The following is a 7,266-nucleotide window of genomic DNA, read 5'->3' on the forward strand; positions in this document are numbered from 1 at the left end:
CAATGAGTTTTACACCTTTAGGTAATGGGACAAAATCACACACGCCATTGTTCGTCATGGATTTAATCTTCTAATGCATTGCTTCAATTCACTTTTGAGAGTTAGAATTATATGTGGCTTGATGAAAGTTGATTGAATCATCTTTCCTTGAGTTAGTATCACCCTCATGTTCTTGTAGAAAGACAATATAATCATTTGAAATTGACATTCTTCTCTCTCTAGTGAATTTCCTTAATAGCATTGATTCTTGAGATGTTTCTTTAGGTTGTTGAATTTGAATTCCAGGAGTAAAAGCTTGATTTTAGATAGAGAGATTTAAAGCATTGCCTTGATTCGAATTTATGAAAATAATGTCAGCAATAAAAATATGATCATTGTTAACTACAACTGTAGAAAAAAAAGAGACTTTTTATCAAAAGCAATGTCTTTTACTTTATCACTACTCTCAAACTCAACACCCTCAAAGAAACAAGTTTTTCCCGTTTTAAAAAATGACTTATTTATAAGATCATAAAACTTATAGCCCCTGAATCTTTCAGAATACCCAACAAAATAGTAGCTAAATGTTCTGAAATCTAATTTTTTTTTCATATAGCATGTAGGGCCTAGCCTCAGCTGGACATCCCCAAATATGAAAATGTTTCAAATTAGGTTTTTTGTCTGTCCACAATTCATATGGGGTCTTGGTTACTGCTTTAGAGAGCACTCTATTCAAAACATAAGCTGAAGTATTTAATGTTTCTCTCTAGAGGGACTTTGATAAAGTAGAATGAGAAATCATACTCCTTACCATATCCTTAAGAGTCATATTTTGTCTCTCGACAACACCATTCATGCTAGTAGTGCCTCACATGGTATACTGAGGGATGATCACACATTCTTCTAGAAATTTAGCAAAGGGTCGTAGACATTGTTCACCTGATCCATCATATCTACCATAATACTCACCACCACGGTCAGATCTAACAACCTTAATCATTTTGCCAAGTTGGTTTTCAACTTCGGCCTTAAACGATTTGAACATATCCAGTGATAGAGACTTTTCATGAATTAAATATAGGTACTCATAATGAGAATAGTCATCTATGAACATAATAAAATATTATTAATCATTCCAAAAAGGCGTAGGGAACGACCCACAAATATCTGTATGAATTAGTTTTAAGACGTTTGTTCCTCTTTCTGCACCTAATTTCCTTATGTTTGTTCTTTTTTTTTTATACACTCAACACAAACCTAAAAGTCTGTGAAATCAATGGAATCAAGAATCTCATATAGCATAAGCCTTTCAATTCTTTGTTTAGAAATATGACCTAAGCGCATATGCCATAATAAAAAAAAATCTCATTTGTTAATTTTTGTTTTGTACCACGAGAACTTAAATGCAAGGTTTCATTAAATGAGGCAATAATATCAAGCAAATAAAGGTTATCAATCGTAGATAAAGAACCAATCCCAATAAGATTTGAATAAGAAAAATTAAATTCATTATTTTCAAATAAACAAGAATAACCATATTTGTTTAAAATAGAAATAGAAATCAAATTCTACCTAAAAGACGACACAATATATGTCTCTTTTAAATCTAAATAGTTTTCAGTCTTTAAAAGTAACCTAAAGGTCCCTATTGCCTCAACTTCAACTGTTTTGCCATCGCCCACATAGATGTATCTTTTAGCATCAATTAGCGGTCGACAACTTAAGCAACCCCGCATAGACATACTTATATGAGTGGTAGCACCAGAATCCATCCACCAAGTGTGTTCGGGCACAAAAATCAAATTAACTTCAGATTAAACCAAAGTAAGGAGTGTACCTTTCTTTTCACGACAGACATGATACTTGGTACAGTTCTTCTTCATGTAACCCTCCAATTTGCAAAAAAAACAACTAGACTTTGGGTCCTAATGTCTTTTCTGTTTTTTCTGCGATTAAGGATCAACTGCAACTTTCTTAGCCCTTTTCTTTTCTTAAACCAATCCTTAGAGGTTACTGTCAAATGAACACTCTTAGTCTTCTCTTCCTTCATCCTATCTTCTTCTTTCACACAGTGAGAAATAAGCTCATTAAGAGTCTATTTTTCCTTTTGACAGTAGTAACTGACCTTAAACTTACTCTATTGTGCAGGAAGGGATATGAAAACCAAAGTACACGAGTAAGTCCTTAGACAACTCTAACTTAAGTGCCTTGAGTTTTGAAGCAAGATGAAACATCTACTTAATGTACTCCCTAATGTTTCCTTTACCTTTATACCTCATTGGGACAAGACTCGAAAAAAGAGTACTTGTCTTAGTCTTTTCATTTTTTATAAAACATTTTTTAATTTCTTCAAGAAAATGTTTGTCATTCACCTCTTCAAACTTAGTGCTTCTGAAGGATTCAGGGAATGAACGTTTTATGATCATGAGACTCATGCGATTAGATCAATCCCACCGCTCAGAGTTTCTTTTATCCTCAGTGAAACTCCTATCCATAAGAGCAGGTGGTTGATCATCTTGCAGTTTAAGATCCAAATCCATACATCAAAAAACAATCATGATATTTTCTTTCCAATTTTTTAAATTTGAACCGCTTAAAACAACAAACATTGGATTCCCCTTTAGCAGCAACAAGGTGATTTGCAAAAAGTCGATAGCAAATTGATTCTTTTGTAAATTAAATTTAGTAGCAACAACAAGTTGCCTTTAGCTTCACCAGTTCACCTAGTCACAAAGAGCCAGACCTATTATCTTTAATGGAGATCAGAGGAACTCCTCTGCTGCATGTCAAACCTTGGGAAATGCTTCATCAACAACTTTGGATTGCAATCTAATGCTAGTAGCGCAGCTTGAAGTTGAACTGGCGATTCTTTCTGACTTTCAGAAGATGCAGAACTCTCTGGCATTGCCTTAATCCTAGGCACCCTCTCTAATAAATGTGTAGTGTCATTGACGCCTACAGAAAATTGTTGCTTAGTCTAAATCCTTTTAGGAACAGCTCCTCTTGAAAGTTCTTGCCAATTCTATTTGCATTCCAAGCATTTCTAGGAAATCAATAAGATCTTCAATGATTCATGTGCTCATCTCATGACCAGTAACACCTCCAATCTTTGAATTCAAGGGATTTTATTGATGCTTCCTCTTCCTCCCCTTTGTGATTATCGCACTTTTTCCTATATCACTTGACATTTCTGGTTGTTTCTCAATCTTGAGAGATCAAAACGTCATCTAAGGTTTTATGACAACATATTTTACTACCATTATTGTTCTCAGAAGCACGAGGAGGGGGTGAGGTGTTGTGAGAATGCACAACAATAGGCAATTGTGAAACTCTCACATGCTATGCTGTGAAAATGCACATCAACATACTGTGAAAAATTATGAATGATGTGCCGTGAAAGATGGCACATTGTGAATATATCGAGTGAAGTGCGACAGGTATGTGAAATATAAAATGTCAACTAAAATATGAAGCCTACAACTGTGCTAGAATACTAACCTAATGTAACGTAAGACATTACATAAGTATATGGTATGGAGTATACATGAGATAAAAAAATGTTGTAAAACACAGAACAAACAGGGACTAGAAAAAAAAAGAAATGTAAAGAAGCAACACTTAATTAAGGGACTGGCCTCTACCATAGAAAATGAAGCTAAAATGCAGGGAAAATGATGAAAGCGAAAACAAATGTCGTAATAGATGTGGATGATTTTGTGCAAGGCTTACACCACTTGTTTACAACAAAACAACGTACGATGGGTAATGCATATAGTGAGGTGCAAAAATTTGTAACACCGATGCATGAGAAACTACTCACCACCCCTGATTAATGACGCAGGGCAGATCGATGGTGCTAAACAGGCCATTGAAATCGGATGGCCTTCTAAAATGCACAGGTTATGCAACACGAGACTTATTGATCCTCTGATATATCTCACCTTCAGGAAGAGAATAAACTTATTGAATCAATGGTGCCATCAGGACAGGATACAGGGTTAAGGTCAGTTTGCTACCCAAGTTGTGCAAAAAAGGGGTGGATCAACACAACAGTAGTATAATAACATAGTTAAAATGCTTAGACAGTGTGGTGCAGGGGATGTGATGGAAAGAGATCTTGACACAGATCTGAAGCTAGAGGGCTTGCAGATATGTGTTTGATCAAATGATAACAGTGGATATGTTAGAAAGGGATGAATGGAATCAAAATCTAGATGGGTAAATGTTGATGGAATTGAGGTATGCTCCCACGGATATCAATATGATGGAATCTTATACAGAGGAAATCCTAGCAATGGTATGTTGTGATAGTGATGAGATGATACAAAATGAAAATAGAAACAGATGCCAATTTCAAAATGTAGATAAGAAAACAACAATGTTGAATGAAATGTAGTGACATCATGATTTCGAAAATTGAGTCCAACAAAATGCAGTGATTTAGCTACAACTAATATGAAGTAAAATGAAAACACATAACGAAAATATAGAAAATTAAAATCCATAAACCAACAATGAAAGAGGTGTAACCCAGAGAAGGGTAAAATTCTATTGCAAAATGCAAATCGATACTGCCATAGGCAGATCAATATTGCATATGTTGCTTCAACAGAAAAGAGATAGAAAAAACAAAAGAAAATTCTAAGAGAAAGAAGAGGGAAGATACAAATTTATAGAAAAGAGCAAATGGGGGAAGGTGATTCTTACTGTGGACCGGCAGAGGCTGAGAGGAGGGAAGTGCTCCTTCTGGATGCTACTGCTGCAGTGGTTGGGCTTCTTCACCAGGTAAGAGAAGAGAATAGGGAAAGGAGGGAAGAAGAGGAAGGGTATGCGAGAGAGGATCAGAAGGGTGTGCGATAGATGAGAGATGGGATGAACCGGATGCTGGGGTGAAAAGAAATGGATGGAATGGATGCCTTCAACACCACCACCACCACCCCTTGCGACGATTGTTTATAAGAGAAAACCGTTACAAGTTTTACAACAGAGATCCTTTGTATTTTCAAGAAAATTCGAAAAGGGGGTTCTAACTACAAGTGTTTTCAAAAAGAGGGTAAAGTTGTTTTCTGAAAAATTCTTCTTTTAAAGTTTTGAAAGAAAACCTTAAGAATATGAGAGAGATGATCCATATAGAATCTTTAATAAGTTTTGTAAGATATTTATTTTGAAATTTAAGGGTTTTCAAAAATGAGGTTTTATGAAAATACATGGTTTAATTTTGGAAATTGAGTTTCAAAATGGATCTAGATCCGAGGTTTTTAGTAAATACTTGAGTTTGGATCTTGAAATTTAGGAATTGAAATGAGCGGATTCAAATGGATATTGGATCTGAATGAATGTCTGAGCCATTCAGAAAATTGATTTTGTATTTTTAGATTTTGAAAACAAGAGAATCGAGCTCAGAATTGGATTTTGGATATCTGATCTGGGTCCGAGATTGGGTCAGATATGGAAACTGAATTTGGATTTTGGATCTTTAACCAGGAACTGAGTTCGAGAATTGACTAGAAATTGACCCAATTGCTCAAAAGTTGGGGGTCAGGGGCAAAAAGGGAATTTTTGGAATTTTGAAAAATTTGGAGTGTTCATAAGGGAGAAAACGAAACGTTTGGACTTTGAAGAGTTAACATCATTCTCAACTTTCTGGATAGAAAACATTTTTGTCCTTTTCTTGAACCGTTGTTTCCCTTTTTTGGATGCAGGACATTTTTGTTCTTTTCTCGAACCGTCTTTTCATGGCGAGAATAGCGGGAAAGGGTACTTAAGTCTTTGCAACCGCACCGGACTCCGATGCTAAGTGATGCCGACACACACGGGGATATGAGCCCCACATGCTTATATACGTGGTGCTCATTTGGACCCCCAAACATGCACTGTAGCAAACAATGCATCTTCGGGGGAGAACACGCAACACCCCCGGTGTGCAAAGTCCATGACCCAATCCAAAAATAGTTTTGGTGATAGTATAATGGGATTTTCAATGGGGTTGGTGGTGGTAGCTCTACCACCACAAACCCCAAAGGGGTGGAAGGAGAGCCCCTATGGAATTGACATATCCAATTTTGTAATTTTTTTGTACCAGTTAGGGTTTTATGCCTTTAGTTAGATTTATGGCCGACTCCTTTGGTGAGTTGGGTATGAGACTTTAGGATTTATTAGAGATTAGGGTTTTGAGAGCTTTGTATCTCGACTCTCTATGTATTTTCTTGCATTTGTTAGTAGATTTCTTACTCTTCCTTCGTCCGTGGACATAAGCCTGAGTACCGAACAACATAAATCTTGTCTTCTCTCGTTCTTTTCTTCTCTTTATCTTGTGTTTTGCGTTACAGTTGGTCGTTGGTTTGCGTAACAATGAAATGGTAAACTTCAGCTATTCCCTTTTAATCAATTGATGGTGGCCATCCGCTGGGCTTTATTTGCTATACTTGCCGGAACTGATGACAAATCCAATGAGGCTTTACGGCTCTGGTATGAAATCATAATCTAATTACGAGGAATGTTCTGTAGACAATTCGCTTACTGCAGCTAAATGACCTTAATTTGCATCCACGAGTCATTACAGTTTTGCAGCCATGAAGTTGTAAGCAGCTTGACTTTGCTGGTGGTCCACAAGCGTATAGAGTGGCCAAACCGCTTCTGATCCAATCGCTAAGATCAATTCTATTGGCATTCAGTCGATTTAAGCAATCCATTATTAATCAAGGAATGAGTATAATAAACATGAATCCCTGGACCACTAGTAGTGGCGATGAAAATATAGAAACAAGAGAGTACAAACCATAACACAAGACGTATAAAAAAAAGGTTTTATGTGGCTTGTGCGTTAGTCATAAATGGTGAGCTAGCGCTAATACGAGCATAGATGTTCCATACTCGGTTTTGAGTTTTGATGATGGATGGTCGATAAGTTGGCCTGTTGCACTGCGGCGCCGGCCATGCAGTGTTGTCAAAATCTCAACTTTGATTGATCTCTATTCCTACATGGTCAGGTGTTTGTCATCCCACGTGGGTCTTGTAGCCCTTGAGATCGCGTTGTGAACTTATAGTTGCATTGGGACTTAGCGCTCTACTTTTGTAGAAATTAAAAAAGAAATGGTGAACCAACAATCGGTTGGAGTGGGGAGATGCCCCTCGACAACAACCCTGTTATATTCTTGGCAATTTTTTGATGGGATGGTTCAGTGACATGCATGATGCACTACTTGTTTCCGGTTTCGTTTATACCTGCTTGTCCGTTTCTGCTCCCATCAAAAAAGTAGAGATCCCACAGGTCACGGTTTCCGCCAT

General features: G+C 36.8%; 1 pseudogene; it reads right to left on the bottom strand.

Moving 5' to 3' along the window:
- Positions 1-2,661: 2,661 nt before the first annotated feature.
- LOC149833585 (uncharacterized) lies at positions 2,662-7,266 on the bottom strand (annotated as a pseudogene).

The sequence above is a fragment of the Nuphar pumila genome, chromosome 6, assembly GCF_984573655.1.
Source record: "Nuphar pumila chromosome 6, dmNupPumi1.hap1.1, whole genome shotgun sequence".
NCBI lineage: Eukaryota > Viridiplantae > Streptophyta > Magnoliopsida > Nymphaeales > Nymphaeaceae > Nuphar > Nuphar pumila.